Source organism: Ictidomys tridecemlineatus, chromosome 3 (assembly GCF_052094955.1).
Source record: "Ictidomys tridecemlineatus isolate mIctTri1 chromosome 3, mIctTri1.hap1, whole genome shotgun sequence".
NCBI classification, from domain to species: Eukaryota; Metazoa; Chordata; class Mammalia; order Rodentia; family Sciuridae; genus Ictidomys; species Ictidomys tridecemlineatus.
Window position 1 is genome coordinate 131127983 of NC_135479.1, and position 15840 is coordinate 131143822.

The following is a 15840-nucleotide window of genomic DNA, read 5'->3' on the forward strand; positions in this document are numbered from 1 at the left end:
TCTCCTATTGACCCGGCTTTCTCCTCCTCCCATCCTCTTCCTAGAGGGATATGGCCATTTTCAGTGTTAACAGGCAGTGTTTGCCTTATTCTGACTACCTCGGTGTGGTTCATTTCTGAGTCAAGGACTGTCTTACAGCATAAATGGCTTTCTCACCTCCTATAAATTTGAATTTTTATATTAGAGTTGAAACCTATTTCATCTTTTCATTTTCTACATTTTAAAGTATAGATACCAATTTTTCTCCAAGGACTTCAACAAATCTGTGAGGGCCTCTCAGTATTGTTTCTGAATTAAACACAGTTCTATTTCCCCAGAGAGACCTCCCTCCAGTGTGGACTTGGGTATCTCTAGGGTGGGCTCATCAACAGTCACCCCAGCTATTAGGTTTTTACAGTTTTCTGGTTTGTTTGTTTGTTGAGATGAAGCAACAGTTAGAGCTTGTGGCTATTTAAAAAAAAAAATGGGATGGATATTTATTCTTAATAACAAATTGCCTCATGACATATTGGTTTAAAACATCAACACAGGTTCACTCTCACAGCTGGGGGGCAGTCAGGAATTCTGGACTGGCTTAGCTGTGTGGTTCTGCTTGGGATCTCTTATGGTGTTGCAGCCAAGAGGTTCAATGAAGCTGCAGTCATGTGCAGGCTTGAAGGGGTTGAAAGATGCACTTCCAGGATGGAACCTCACACACAAGCTAGGCTGTTGGCAGGAGGCCGGTTCCTTTCCACATGGACTCTGCATAAGATGGTTCGACTTTCCTCACATCATGGCAGGCCTCCCCAAAGGCAAGTGACCTAGGAGGGAACAGTGCCGAAGCTGTAATGTCTTTTCTGACCTGTCTTTGTCGATTGAACTTTGTCATTTCTATAATCCATAAGACAAACTATTCAAAACGAGGAGAACTAACTCAACAAGGGTATAAATACCAGGAGGCAAGGATCAATTTTGGAGGCTGGCTACCATGGGTGATCTGTCATCTTTACGTACATTCTGGTTAGAAATTCTGTTAGATGTGATATTTGTCAGACCGACTTGCCTTTTCACACCTTTAATAGCGTCTTTTAATGACTGAAAGTTCTTAACAACTACATGAAGATAAAATTCACCTATTTAAAGTATACAATTCAATAGCAGTTAGTATGTTTATGAAGTTATAGGACCACTAGTTTTAGAGTATTTTCTTTACCCCCACAGGAAACCTCGGACCTATCAGCAGTGACTTCCCCTCCTGCAAACTATCATCCCTAGGAAACTACTAATCTACTTTCCCTGTATGTAAATCTGCCTGTTCTGCATATTTCATAAGTGTCTATGTTTTTTTTCAGGACATCATGGATGTTGAGCATACTTCATATACATTAAATCATATCACATATGATCTTTTGTGATTGATTTCTTCCTGTTAAAATGTATTGTAGTTTCATCTATGTTATAGCATTTGTCAGAATTTCATTCCAGAATGCATTACTCCATTATATTGGATGTATCACATCTTATTTATCAGTTTATCAATACAAGGGATATTGGGTTATTTTGGCCATTATGAATAGCCATGAACATTCAGAAACAATCTATTTGAATATATATTTTCAATTCCATTTGCTAAGGAGTTGCTGAGTTGTAAGGTAACTCTATGTTTAACTTCTTCTTTTTTTTTTTTTTTTTGGTACCAGGAATTCAACCCATCCACAGCCTATTTTTATATTTTATTTAGAGACGGGGTCTCACTGAGTTGCTTAGTATCTTGCCTTTGCTGAGGCTGGCTTTGAACTTGCAATCCTCCTGCCTCAGCCTTCCGAGGTATCTTTTGAGGAATCAACAATTTCGCTTTCATAGCAGCTACAACATTTCACATTCCCACCAGCATGGTGCAAAGCTTCCAGTTTCTCTACATCTTCATCAACACTTGTTATTTTCTGTCTCTTATTTTTTATTTTTTTCATTACAGCTATCCTAATTGATGTGAAGTGATGACTAATTGGTGATTTGAGTTGAATTTCTCTAATGACTAATGATGTTGAACATCTTTTTATGAGATTACTGGCCACTTGTAAATATTCTTTGGAGAAATGTCTATTCAGATTCTTGCCCATTTTTGCTGACTTTTTATTATTGAGTTAGAAGAGTTCTTTATATGTATATCACACCTTATATATAAGATAAATGTTATGTATCTTTTTTTAAAATTTTTTAGACCTTTATTTTATTTATTTATTTTTATGTGGTGCTGAGGATCGAACCCAGGGTCTCACACATGTGAGGCGAGTGCTCTTCTGCAGAGCCACAATCCCAGCCCTGTTATGTATCTTATATGTTATCTTTAAAAATTTAATGAAGTTCAATTTATCAACTTTTTGGGGGGGCACAATACCTTTATTTTATCTATTTATTTTTATGTGGTGCTAAGGATGGAACCCAGGGCCTCGCACATGCTAGGCGAGCACTCTACTGCTGAGCCACAACCCCAGCCCCAATTTATTAACTTTTTACAGTTAATATCTTTGGGGTTTTGTTTAACTTCCTAATCCTCTTTTCCAATTATATGTTTAGGTTTCTGTTTTTCCTCTTGGAGGCTTTAAATCCTAGTGGTCCTTGACTGCCCCCCCCCTCTATACACACACACACACACACATATACATACTATACATTTTTTTAAATTCTAATTTTTATATGTGACAGCAGCATGCATTACAATTCATATTACATGTATACAGCACAATTTTTCATATCTCTGGTTGTACAAAAAGTAGAGTCACACCATTCGTGTCTTCATACATGTATAAGTAATGATGGGTAATGATGTCCATCTCATTCCACCATTTTCCTACCCCATGCCTCCTCACTTCCCCTCCCTCCCCTTTGCCCTATTTAGAGTTCCTCTAATCCTTCCATGATCCCCCTAACCACATTATAAATCAGCATCCTTAAATCAGAGAAAACATCAGCATTTGTTTTCTTGGGATTGGCTAATTTACCATTATATTCTCCAACTCCATCCATTTACCTGCAAATACCATGATTTTATTTTCTTTTAATGCTGAATAATTGCCTCTTTATATTTGAGAAAAACAATACAGTTCTGATGGGAATTTCATAAGTTAGTAGATTTCACTGGAGTGCAGAACTTCCCCATGTTGTGCATGAAGGCCTGCACAGAAAATGACAACAGTTAGCCAGGTGTGGTGGTGCAGGCCTGTAATCCCCACAGCATGGGAAACTGAAGCAGGAGGATCATGAATCCAAAGCTAGTCTCAACAATTTAGTGAGGCCCTAAGCAATTCAGCGAGACTCTCTAAATAAAATACTCAAAGGGCTGGGGATGTGGTCAATAGTTAAGAGCCCCCTGGGTTTAATCCCCAGTAACACCACAAAATGACAACAGTGGTGCAGTACACTGTGGGGAGACTGGTAGAGATTAGGGGTATGTGTCATGGTTAAAAAAAGTTACATTTTTTCATGAAATAATTATGATAAGATAAATAAAAATCAAACTATTAGTAAGGATATTGAATTTTTTTTAATTTTTATTATTGGTTGTTCAAAACATTACATAGTTATTGACATATTTCATACATTTGATTCAAGTGGGTGATATTGAATATTTAATTAAATAAATTCTTTGAGTTCTTCCCAAAAAAATCTTTTAAAAAGTTTTATGAGAAATTTGAGCTTTATCCCACCAACCTAACATGTATAATAGTTAAACTCATTATACGCAATTTGAAGAGATGATCTCTTTGAATTCTTTAAACTTTGTTTGCATACACAGGAAATAGAAAATATCAGAAGAGATTCCTCACTTTTTCTAACAGAGACTCTTCCATTTATCATAATTCAGATAATTGGATCTATTAAAATTGTGTGTCAAGTATACAATCACTCTTTAAATCTGAGTTCTTCCTTCATTTATTGACAAATACAATGATGACTTTTCTTGTGATGATACAAATGGATTTTTAATCCAATGCATCATTTTCATGACAAATATTTCCAAAATCTTATGAAGCTTTCCTGAACATAACTACAAATGTTGCCATCAGTCTTTAAAAAATCTTTAATATTAAAACTGTAATACTGATTTAACAAACTATTAAAACATTTAAACTTTTTATTTTTTTTTTGTTGTTTTTTTCTTTGAATACAAAACAATTGTCAGTCAGCATTAACATACTTCATTACATTCTTAACAATTTTCTACTGAGTTCATTCTAGTGGTCAGAATGTCTGTTATTCTGGCACAGTGACACATATCTGTAATCCCAGTGATTCTAGAGGCTGAAGCAGGAGGATCACAAGTTCAAGGACAGCCTCAGCAATTTAGCAAAACCCTATCTCAAAATAAAATAAAAAGGGCTGGGGTTGTGGCTCAGTGGTAGAACGCTCACTTAGCATGCATGGGGCACTGGGTTCAATCCTCAGCATCATAAAGAAATTAAATAAGATATTTTGTCCACCTAAAACTAAAAAATAAATATTAAAAAAACTTTCATGCACCACTTCAAATATTTCATTATTCGTTACTTGTTTTGATAATTTGTCAAAGAAAAGTGCTTTCTAGTTTTATCAGGGATTCTAATAATGACATTAAATAATCCTAGATCTCATCAGTTTGCAGAGGAAAAAGTTGAATTTAATAATCTGTATTTGTACTCTCTCTTTGTTATTTGGCAGTTCAAAGCATCTGTTTTCCTACTTACACTGCAGCAGAATGCTTCCTAGTATCTTCATTTCATTGACCTATGTACTGAGCGGCAATTTCCATAAAAGCTTGTAAAATGAGCAAGTCTGCAATTATGCAAGATATTTAAGCTTTAGTAATTAATTACAAGACCTCATAACCATATTTGAGCTCTAATATTATTATACATAATACATAAAATAACTCAGAGTGCTTGCAACAGTGTGGTATGGGCAAAAGAATAGACAAATAATAGAATATAATAAAAAGAGTCTAGCATAAACCCACACTTGTGTCAAATTATTTTCAATCTGAGAGCAATACAAATACAATGGATAAGGACAGTCTCTTGAACAAATAGTGTTGGAGCAATTAGATATGCACATAGATGATGGCAAAGAATTTTAACTTCTTTTTTTGGTACCAAGGATTAAACTCAAGGGCACTTAACCACTGAGCCATATATATCCCCAGACCTTTTTATATTTTATTTTGAGAAAGGGTCTCAGTTGCTTAGGGCCTCACTAAGTTGCTGAGGCTGGCTTTAAACTTGAAATCTGCCTGCCCCAGCTTCATGAGCCGCTGGGATTACAGGCAGAATTTTTACTTCTATTTTATACCATGCATATAAATTAATTCAACATGGACCCTAAGCCTAAACATAAAAGTTAAAATGATAAAACTTCTTGGAAAAAGGTATAGGAGAATAGTTTTTGCAGCCATAGGTACACAAAGGTATCAAAATACAGAAAGCACTAACCATAAAAAATTAAGCTAGCCAATAGGATTTTGTCAAAGTTAAAAAATCCTTTTGTAAATATACCAATTAGAAAATGAAAACAACCTATAGACTGGGAGAAATTATTTGTAATACATGTATGTAATAAAGAACCTAATATGCAATTAAGTAATAAAAATAAAAATAACTTGCAATGGTTAATTTTTTGTCAACTTGACTGGGCTACAGGATGCCCAGATGTCTGGTTAAACATTATTTCTGGATGTGTCTGTAAGAACACTTCAAGAAAAGATTAGCCTTTGAATTTGTGAACTGAGTTGCCTCACAGCTCTCTCCAGTGTGAGTGGGCATCATTCAATCCATTAAGGACCTGAAAAGAACAAAAAGGTAATGGAGGAAGGTTGAATTCTCTTTTCCTATTATGTTGAGACATCAGTCATCCTTCCTGAAGCAGTCTGGTTCTCAGGCATTTAAAATCAGTATGGATCTACATCATTGGCTCTTAGGCCTTCAGATGCTATTAACAGTTTTCCTGGATCTCCAGCTTGCAGACAGTAGACATGTTATTTCTTAGACTGCACAACTGAATTTGCCAATACCTCAAAATCTCATTCTAGAAATATACATGTGCATGTGTGTGTGCTATTAACAGAAGGTATATTGGTTCAGTTCTTTGGAGAATCCATCTTTTTGTAGTGCTGGGACTTGAACCCAGGGCTTTGCACATGGTAGGCAAGTGTTATACCCCTGAGCTACAACCTCAGCCTACACTAATTTTTAAAATGAGCAAAGGACTTGAACAGACATTTTTAAAAAGGACAACAATGGGGCTGGGGCTGTAGCCCAGTGGTAGAGCACTTGCCTAGCACAGGGGAGGCACCAGATAAAAACAAATAAATAAAATAAATGTATTGTGTCCATCTACAACTAATATAAACATTTAAATGAAAAAGACCAACAAGCACATGAAAATATTTGCAACGTCAACAGTCATCAGCAATGAAAATCAAAGTCATGAGATACCAATATCACTTCCCAACAGAATGACTAAAATTAAATGAAAAAGACTGACAATACTAAACAAAGAAAAACAGGAATTCTTGTACATTGGCAGTGAGAATATAAAATTAATCACTTTCGAAAACTATTAATTTCTTTAAAAGTTAAAAATAGTTTTACTTTGTGACCCAGCAATTCTATTGCTATGAATTTATTCAAGAGACATAAAAACATATATCCACAAAAAAGACCTGCATAAGAATATTTATAGCAAAGTTACTCATCATGCCTAAAATCTACAAATAGTCAGGTGTCCATTAGCAGAATAGCTAAAAATGCCATGATATATTCATACAATGGGTATTATTTGGCAATAAAAATGGATATTGTTTGGCAACAAAAAGGAACAAACCACTTATATATACAACTGTATAAACAAATCACAAAAACACACTGATTGAAAAGAAGCCAGATACCAAAGAATACATAACAGATGATTTTGTTTGTATGAAGATTTAGCATAGGCAAAGCTAACTTTTTTGTATTATAAAATAAACAACTTGTGGTGAAAAAAAATGCTTGCAATCAAGAAGTTCAAACCCCCCGCTTTTTTTTTTTTTTTTTTAAATAATGGGGATTGAACCCAGGGGCATTTTACCACTGAGTTACATCCCAGTCCTTCTTTTCCTTTTTGAGACAGGATCTTGCTCAGTTGTTGAAGATCTTGCTTAATTGCTGAGGCTGGCTTCACACTTGAGATCCTCCTGCTTCAGCCTCCCCATTCACTGGGATTACAAGTATGTATGTACCACTGGGCCTGGTTCAATAGTTTCATTTTATTTTATTTTATTTTTACCTAGATGGATGTTGGTTTATGATGCCAGCAATTGATTGCCATATGGCTTCATTTCACTTAAGACTTATGCAGAGGATTATAATATAGAAATAGTTATAAAATAATCTTCTTTCTATGGATTAATGAGGCAATCTCTATAGCAGAGGAAGAATAAATATAGTATTTGTTTATGAATATGGTAACTTTTTAGCTATAATTAAATATACTATTTAAGTAACATAAGTAATTGAGGAGACTATAGGCCTTTATAGCTTCAGGACCTCAAGTTGAAAAGCTGAAGAAGCTCCTGTTTCCAGTAATCAAAAGTCAGTTGCAAGGTGAGGTTGTAAAGAGGTGTGGCTGGGAGGTGGGTTAGACAATGAAGGTCCTTGCAGACCACTAAAGAGTTTTGAGTTGTATGTAAATGCAAGAGAAAACCACTGAAGGATTTTAAAGCAAACAACAATGTGATCTAAGTTCTTTTAGGACATCTACTTCCACTAAAAGGAGAATTGGGATTGGAGAGGACATGAAGACCAGACAAATGGCTACCAATCAGGCATCATGAGCAATGAAGAATCTTTTATCAATTAGGATTCCTGGTTATAAACAATAAAAAAACAATTCCAGGTCATTAAGCAGAAAGGTTATATGTTAGGACATGGGATAGTTTGAAGACAACAGGAATAGGGGAGACCAGGCTTGAAAATAGGCTAGGAAGGAATTTTAACAGCTATAGTTACAAGTGAGGTCACTGCTACAGCAAAATCCTGGATGCCACAGCTTGCACCTCAGCTGCCACTGGCACCAGGCAAGGAATGTGACCACTAGAGTTAGGACCCCCACCCCATCCTTATATTGCCATCCCTGAAACACCATTATCATCCATTCTTTCTACTATTTCTATTTCTTGGAGTCACTGGTTATGAATTCAGTTTGATATATGCAATTGACCAAGGCTTAGTCACATGCAAATACTCTAAGTATAAGGTTAGGCACAGAAATACCAGGGGCTTTCAGCTTCTGTAGTATTAGATGGCTCCTCTAAAAGGAATTTCCTAAACAAAAGCAGGTCTTGATGTAAGGCAGCTGAACTGAAAAGATGACACGTCTCCACTACCAGGATGGAAAAAGTGGTCTGCTAGATTGAGTTATTGACGCCCCTCTCTATCGATGCCCTTTGCAATGTAACTTTGCAATCTCCTTCACTGAAAGTGCTGCATTTCCTCGTTCTTTGACTTATGCATTGGCCATGTAACTTATTTTTCCCAAGAGAAATTAGTAGATATAATTGCAAGCAGAGGCTTAAAATGCACTTGGGTGGATAGACTTAGTGTTGTGTTTCTATCATTGCTGCGACAGGAACATGTGGTAGCTCACCCACTCATTCAAAGACGCTGAGGCAGGTGGAGCAGTCTTACACACCTGCAGTGTGAAACAGACCTGTCTCTACCACCACAATGTTGATCATCAGCCAATCTCCGAGCTGTGCTGCAGTTGAATAAGAGTCTTGCTAAGAGCAGCAAGGCCACCCAAACTGAGTCCTATGAGCTAAATAATGCTTAATGATGTATGCTGGAGAGTTTATGGTTGGTTATTATGCAGTTAGTATGCTATGATAACTGACTAGATACATTCAGATGATATTCAGAGAAGCACCACATAGGTGATCAAAAGTTGGCACATAAGCTTTAATTATGGAAACAAGGAGTATGGATGATGGATCTGAAGGAACCTTTTTGTACCAAATTCTACCAAGACCATTTGGCTTCCACATGCATGGATATTTTCAAAATTCTCTTTACATTTATATATTGTCTCATGACTTACAAAGCACTTTCAAACACCTAATCATGTATCCAGTAGTTTTGCTGTCATCTCATCCAAAAAGCTTTGCCCAGGGCCCTTCCTCTGGGATCTCACTATACTCTATGACTATCTTCTTCACAGATTTTACTCTTATGAGAATAAAAGCATCTCTGCATGTGGTCATCTTTCCCACCAGACTGAAAGCTCATTCTTACACATTGCCTGGCTCAATAGCTGAGCCTCCTCTACGTCAGATCTTTCCAAAATCTCCAACAGTTCCCCCATTCCACCATGAGTGGATCACATTGTCCCTAATCGTACCTCCTACTGCTGTTTTTGCTCACACTGGCCTCCCTGGTATGCCTTATATTTAAAAAGTCCAAAAAGTATTCCTTTTCTAGAATACTTTTTTTTTTTTTGTATTGAGGATTGAATCCAGGGTGCTTAAACACCAAGCCACATCCCCAGCTTTTATATACTTAATTTTGAGATAGGGTCTCACAAATTTGCTTAGGGCCTTGCCAAATTGCTGAGGCTGGCTTTGAACTTGCAATCCTCCTGCCTCTGGGATTATAGGTGGATGCCACCACTCCTGACTCTTTTCTAGAATATTCTTGCTGTAAAAATCTTCAGGGCTTACTCTTTCCAATCTCTGCTCAAGTGTCATATTAAATGCAGCCTTCCCTGACCAACCTATTTTAAAAATACTATTTTGTCTTATTTTCCTCCATTGCATGTGTCAGTATGGGACATATGTTTCATTTATCTGTCTTCCTGACAAAATGAGGAAGAGAATTGTTTGTTGACTATTTTATCGCCAGGACCTATGATAATTTCTATAACATAGCTAATAAATGTTGAATGTTGAGATGAAAGTTTCTTTAAGTTAAATGTGAAGTTAAAATGGATGACATATATGTGGACTGATTAGAACTCCAGTTAAACTCTCATTCCAATAACTTAGTTTCCTTATGAAATGCCAAAGTATATAATTCCATCATCCCATTTTATAGAGAGGGGAGTTATGCATAAATGAATGGGATGGAGAATGGAAGACAGTTGTGCTCAATTCCCAGTATGTTTACTGTCACTGAAGGAATGAAAGCAAACTTTAAACGGACAAATACAAAAGCATAATCATACTAAGACAGATTTTCTTAAAAAGCAAAGTGCTTTCACTTATCAACTTTCAAAAGATTCTACAATGTTTATGCTTAATTGTGGTTGGTAGGGCTATAAGGATTTAGGGACTTTAATACCTTCTAGAAGGTTCTAGAAGGATAGATTGTAGTGTCTTTCTCCCGGAGAATAGTTTAGTCATATGTATTGGTACACTCAAGAGACTTAAAAATGTTTACTTTATGACTAAGTTATTAATATTTTAAAATGGAGAAGATAAATTGAGATTACTTATAATCTTACATATAAAAATTTATTAGAATAAATCAAAAGGTAAAAGGTGGACATTTTCTTTTTTATAAAGACATGGGGCCTTGCTATGTTACTTAGGTTGGCCTCAAACTCTGGAAGTATCTGGGACTACAGGTGAGCACCACTACACCCATCTGATAGTTTTTTAGATGTTTTCAAGACATCAGAAATTCTCATTGTGTTTTCCAAAATATTTTAAAAACATGTAAAATGTTCATACTATGAACCTAGTGTATATATACATATAGTTGATAATATCACCATAAAACAGGAATACTTAAAATTACATATCCATCTCCTAACCTATGTTTCTCTAGAGAACCCTCCCTGACTGATATAGAAATCAAGGTGTGTGGAGCCAGGCATGGTGGTACACACCTGTAATTCCAGCAACTCTGGAGGCTGAGGGCAGGAGGATTCCAAGTTCAAAGCCAGCTTCAGTAATTTAGCAAGACCCTTTCTCAAAATGAAAAATAAAAAGGACTAAGGATATGGTTCAGTGGTTAAGCACCCCTGGGTTCAATCCCCAGTATCCAAAACAACAAAAACCCCAAACTAAGCTGTGTGGTACAGCATGTATAAGTCATGTACAGGAATGACAAGCAAAAATAAAGCAAATCCAGATTCAGATTCTATTTCCATTGAGGACAAACTACTTCTCTCTTAAGAATGGAAGCTCAACATATTCTCATCAACACATTGAAATTCAGGGCTGGTCATTATTACGGGCATGCTAGGCTTTCAGTTGTGATAGTAATGTTTCAGCCTAGGTAAATATATATTCCTTGCCTTTACTTTCTTGTTACCAGTCTTCCCGTCCTGCTACTCCTGAGCCTTTAAATACATAAATAATGAGATCATTTCACTGTCTAGAAGATAACCATAAACTCAGGACATATACTGGTTTTAGTTTACAATGGTAAGATATATTTTCTGCTATTAGGGTTACTGGAGTCTTTCAACATTTAAATAGTCTGATTCTGGCTGATGCTACCATATTGGGGAAAGAGCTATCTATAAACCAGGCTCTGGCAGAATGGGAATTCAAGGACACGTGTACCAGATTAAACAGATCTAGATTTTTTCCAAAAACACCCTTTTGGTTTTGCATGTACCATACGGTCTCTGTCAAAACTACTTGATACTGCCTTTATGAAGTAGAAAGTCTACACAATGTATTAGTGAATGGGCACAATTATGTCTTTAAAAAAAAATCAAACATAAGGGGCTGGGGCTGTGACTCAGCAGTAGTGCACTTGCATGGCATGTGTGAGGCACTGGGTTCGATTCTCAGCACCACATATAAATACATAAATAAAATAAAGGTTTATAAAAAAAAAAGACACAGGCCAGATGTGGTTGATAAGAGTGTCACTTGGCAATGTGGAATGGTGAACTGTTATCTTTTCCCAGATTAATGCATATTGTTTCAGATGTTAGTCAAAAAGGTGAAAATAGCTCTAGACTATCAGGCACATGTCAAATGCTAGGGACCATGTTTGTCCCAATAAGGTAATATAATCTGAATCATTACCCATGTTTAAATTCACTACTTAGAATATCCATGAGTTTTATGCATTGACCAAACTGGTGAGTTTAATGCAAAGAAATCATTGTGCCTTCATCTTCCAGGTATTTATTGGAACTACTACTAAATTATTGACAATCCCCTGGGGATATAATACTATAGATCCTCTGATTTATACAGGTGTATGTCCTGAAAGTCTATCATAAAGTGCAAGTATCATTAAGTCAAAAATGTATTTAATACACCTAACCTACCAAACAGCATAACTAGAGGATTAGTTGTTCATTCTTTTCACTGGCTGACTGGCAGTCCTGGTACACTGTTGCTGCTGGGGTCAGCACTGTTCAGAGTATCATATGGCATATTGATACTGAATGCATTCAACTCTCACACCATTAAAAACCATGTAAATTGAGGATTGCATTTTACCAGGAGCCCCTAGGAGCCTGAATGATTTCTATTTGGCCCGTATCCCAAGGTTACTAGGATTCACCTAGTTGTTGAACATACTCAGAACTTGAATGTCAAGTGAAATGAATGTGTCAAAGTGTTAGTCATCTAGTCCCCATGAACACCACTGACTTTTGACAGTGATGTTCCTGATTCCCATAAATTTAACTACAAGCCAATATTCAATATTTCTTTTTAAATATTTATTTATTTATTTTGTTTTTGGCGGCCACAACATCTTTGTATGTGGTGCTGAGGATCGAACCCGGGCTGCACGAATGCCAAGCAAGTGCCCTACGGCTTGAGCCACATCCCCAGCCCAATATTCAATATTGCTGGTAAGTTTTTTCCAACTACCTACCAACTACCTACCTCAGTGTTGGTCTTTCTCCCAACACTGAGGTAGGTAGATGGCTGCAGAATGCTTTGGCAAAGCTAGGAAGATTCTTATTACATGTGGTCCTTTTAGGTCTGGCTTTCTTCAATCAAAGGGCTTGTGCCTAGAAATCTCTACTGTGCCAGGCCTATGTTCACATTTTTTTGATATATAATTAAGGTCTATTAACTTTATTCCTGTGAAGCTAGTATCCAACAGCTTTAAATATTTGTTACCAGACCACTTCACACACTAATTGTAATCAACACACACCGACCACCCTGCTGCTTTTATTAACCTGCCTACATGGCTTCCTAGAGTTTAAGTCATCACCTGACCTGCAATAACCTGATACCTCATTTCACTTTCATCTCTTAGTAAAGAAGAAATATTTGGTGTACTGTTAAGGTAAGGGCAGTGAGTAGAATGTATAGGGAACCAATCCAGCAATCTCATTCCTCTACATCATCTCAAATGCATTCTACCTTTTGATGTCATTTGGCAGACTCAATCATTAAATCCAGGCTTAGAAGTTGAAAAACCACATGGCCTGAAGCAAAATTGGTGTGAATGGTAAAACCAATAAACCTGAATCCATCTTCCTAATTCACCCCCCGAAAATTTATAATTTTAACAATGTAAATAAAACAACTACTTCTGAAATTCTGTCCTATTCAAAACCTACAATTCTTCCCCTGGGCAACAGAGCTAAAATCCTCCTAATGAAAAGTGAGGGCTGAGAATTGTTTACCTGATTGAAGCACACATTTCTTATTATAAAGAAAACTTTAAAGATCATACTAGAGGGCTTGGGGTTCCTTAATTTTTTTAGTTTTAGATGGACACAATATATCTTATGTGGTGCTAAGGATCGAACCCAGTGCCTCACGCATGCTAGGCAAGCACGCTACCGTATGAGCAACATCCCAGTGCCTCACCCATGCCAGGCAAGCACACTACCACATGAGCCACATCCCGAGGCCCATGTACTGGGGATTTAACCCAGGGGTGCTTTACCATTGAGTCCGTTCCCAGCCTTTTGAGCTGGGGTTCTAAGTTGTTGAGGGCCTTATTAAGTTGCCAAGTCTGGCTTTGAACTTGTGATCCTGTCTCCAAAGCCACTGGGATCACAGGTGTGTGCCATCATGCCCTGCTAAGAGACCCTAGTGAGTACAAAGTATTTTAATTCAGCAACCCTCCAATCAACTATATTTGGTTTTTAGTAGTCTCAGTCCTACAGCTTTAAAAGCAACACATGGTTGGCCCTGGTGTATGAATGCCTTTACTTCCAGGCAAGACTTCATGCTGGTACATGCCTGTAATCCCAGTGATTTGGGAGGCTGAGTCAGGAGGATCAAAAGTCCAAAGCCAGTGGTCTGGTGTCCTGAGTTCAATCTCCAATATTCGCTGCACCACCAAAAAAGTCCAAAGCTAGCCTCAGCTGTGGGAAGCCATTCTCACATGTGATTGGGCAACTCCCGGATTGGGTGTGAGGCGCTCTGGCTAAACTGTGTGGGAGCTTTCCCGACCCTCTCCTGGTGCGAAAGCCTGTCCATGTGGGGGTGTGACTGACCACCATCCCTGACCTTGGAGTGCTGCCCCCCTCAACCTTCATGGGATGGAATTTTCCCCTGAATTTCTTGTTCCCCAATAAAAGGCCACTCCCTGGCTTGCTCTTTCTCTCCTGCTAGCCCTGAGTAATAGTAATCCTTGCTGCCCTACCGGGTGGTCGGGGCCATGAGCCAGAGAAGTGAGAGCCGTCTTGGACCTGGTCATAAAAAAAGGTAAAATTGAGTCTGTTTATTTTGATCTTGCTAGCTAACTTTTATGCCAAGAACCTCTTTAATAAAAGCAGTGCGCTGGTCGCATGATGGAACTCAGCAACTTAGCCAAGTGAGACCCTCAAAAGAAGGAAAAAGCATCTCACAGAACAGTTACTAAAGCCAAGAATGGTGGCACATGCCTGTGATGCATGTCTAGCAGTGGAGATGTAACTCAGTGGCTAAGTGTCCTTGAGTTCAATCCCCAGTACTCTCCCCTGCACCATCAACCTCAAAATGAAATCAGGGATAAAAAAAATCTGGGTTAAGGTAGGAATCCAGGTTGTTAAAAATGTCTTCTTAATAGCTAGAATTCCCACACCATTACCATTAACCTTCCTACTTATTTTCTATTCAAGACTCCATGTAATGTCCCAAACACTGTTTCCTTTGGGTGATATGGCAATTTTTTTAGAGAGAATTTTTTTAAATAGTTTTTGGCGGACACATTTTTGTATGTGGTGCTGAGGATCAAACCCGGGCCGCACGCATGCCAGGCGAGCGTGCTACCACTTGAGCCACATCCCCAACCCACTGATGTGGCAATTTTTGTGTGTAGATTGGTTAGGGAGAAAAGCAGATTGGGAATAGTAGGCAGAATGTCATTACATAACACCATTCCAGAATGTTGTTTTGGCAGGGGTGGAGGGATGCAGTACCGGGGACTGAACTCTGGCAGTTGACACAGAGCCACACCCCCAGCCCTATTTTGTATTATTTAGACATGGGGTCTCACTTTAGTTGCTTTGCATCTCACTTGTTGAGGCTGGGCTTTCATGATCCTCCTGCCTCAGCTCCTGAGCTACTGGGATTACAGGTGCACCACCACAGGCCGCAGTTCAGAAGTTAACAAATTATAGTACTGTTGGAGACAAGCTTGTAATACAAATTTGGAGCAACTAGATATTCAAACCACTCTATCCAACTTTATCAACTCCATAGTAAATCCATAGGGATCCCATATATCCTTGTAATCTGGGTGAAAGGGTTATTCACTCAATCTTTCAAACTTAACAGATGAAGCCAATTGAGAAACTCAAAAATTAGTAGAAATCTTATTTTGGTGGTGGTGGTGGGGCTTTGGTGGACTGGGGATTATACGCTGGGGCTTGAAACCATTGAGCCACATCCCCAGTTCTTATGTTATTTGGAGTAAGGGTCCGAGTTGC